We start from the raw sequence: 1898 nt of genomic DNA, 5'->3' as shown, positions 1-1898 counted from the left end.
AATTTGCCTTTTTTGTTATATCCCCAAATTTTAGTAAAATAGTTTGTGGTGGCTATTTGTGTTACATATAAACTAAGCTCAGCAGTTAAACTGAAGTTGAGTTTACAATAGTAATGCATGTATTTAGTGCTTAAAAGTATACTATCGAGTCGGGTGGTGATGGCGCCTGCCTTTAACCTCAGCATGCAGGAGACAGAGACAGGAAGATCTCTGTGAATTCGTGGCCAGCCTGATCTACAGAGCAAGTTACAAGACAGGCTCCAAAGCTACAGATAAACCCTGCCTCAAAAAACTGAAAAAAAAAGTATACTACCTGCTGAAATCATGTTACATATGGGAATTAATAATGCCTATTGGTTAAAAATGTGTGGTGCTGCAAAAGAACTTTCCTTGAAAGTGATTACTTCTTCAAGTTACCCACTGTCAATCATTTTAGTTAACTGGTTTTTTAAAGATTTATTTTAAAATCAGTGTGAACAAGTTTGGGAGATATCATCTTATCTTTTATTAGTATCTACACAGACTTGATTAAGTTTGTGAAAAGTTATCTGCACAGAGCATCTGTAAATTTCTTCAGATCAGAACATAAACAACGAAAGGACTTAGGTCCTTTAAAGTTTTGAAAGCTATAGCATGCCAGCAATAAACACAAAGTATCTGCTACTTTGATCATAAACATTATGACTTGGAATGTAATTTCCTTCAACCACTAAAGTATTAATGATTCCTGATCAAACTATTAATTTTATCAGTTTACAATGATGGTATTGTTTATTTGCCTTGATGAAAAAGTGTTACCAGTATATCAGGACATCATAAAATAATCAGTGTTAACACTAAAACTATGAACAAGAGATTCATTTTCAAGTGTGTATATATACATATATATATATATATATGCATTTATGCATATAATCTAAAGGTAAGAAGCTATATTTGTCTACATATTTTCTAATTAGAAAGTAAGATAATGAAAAAGTAAAGCAATTGAAAAGTCAATTAATCAATTACTTTCAAACTTCTATGGGGTGTTGTGTTCTTAATTTGCCTTAGGTTTTGGTGGTACTAAAGACGTTCCCTTGGGCCTCACATGTTTGGCAGCACTATATCACTGACTAACAACCTATAGTTCCTTTTGAATATTTCAATAAGAGAAAAGAAAGCAGCCAAAACTTTGTACACTGGAAACATGCTCAGTTTTCAGGTAAACACTCCTTTTTGACATTCTTGTCTCCATTCTTTAGCAGAAGTAGACCTAAAAGGAATACACTGGAGGCCACTGGGTTTTCATAAGTCCATGAGATGCCTAGCGACTGTGTGAAATTCTAACTAGTGTCCAATCCTCTAACCCAGGGAACCAAGAAAGAGGCAGTCTCTTTAAAGATCAACATCTCTGACAACAGTAACAGCAACATTGCCAGCGGTACAGCCTTTCTGTTATCAGTTTCAGGCAAGACGAAACCATCTTTCCTAAATTGTAGAAAGCAAGTCTACTAAGAGAAATATCTCTGTGACTTCTGTTTCATAGGTTTAACTGGACATTTAAAAATGCTTACACAAAAGCCGCTTTATCATATTTTTGTTGTTTCTGCATTTTGAAATTAAGAGGTCAAGAATTTGCTTTAATCCACATACAAAACTACTCCCTGTGACAACTTTTTTTTTTTTTATCAATTGACTTGTTTGCTTTTCTCCAACTTCATCCTTTTCCTATGTGAGTTTCCTTCATTGCTCCATATTCCAAAGCCATAGGAAGAATTTCCCTCAGACCCTTAAAGCCTTGTGTCTGTTACCATAGAGACAGGCATCATAAGATAGCTGTTCATAACAGTCTCATGGAAATAAAACAAAAATCCTAAGGGTTTTACAGGAATTTTCAGTGTTACTTGTAAAAGAAG

The sequence above is a fragment of the Microtus ochrogaster genome, unplaced genomic scaffold, assembly GCF_000317375.1.
Source record: "Microtus ochrogaster isolate Prairie Vole_2 unplaced genomic scaffold, MicOch1.0 UNK71, whole genome shotgun sequence".
NCBI lineage: Eukaryota > Metazoa > Chordata > Mammalia > Rodentia > Cricetidae > Microtus > Microtus ochrogaster.
This window is presented reverse-complemented; position numbering follows the sequence as displayed.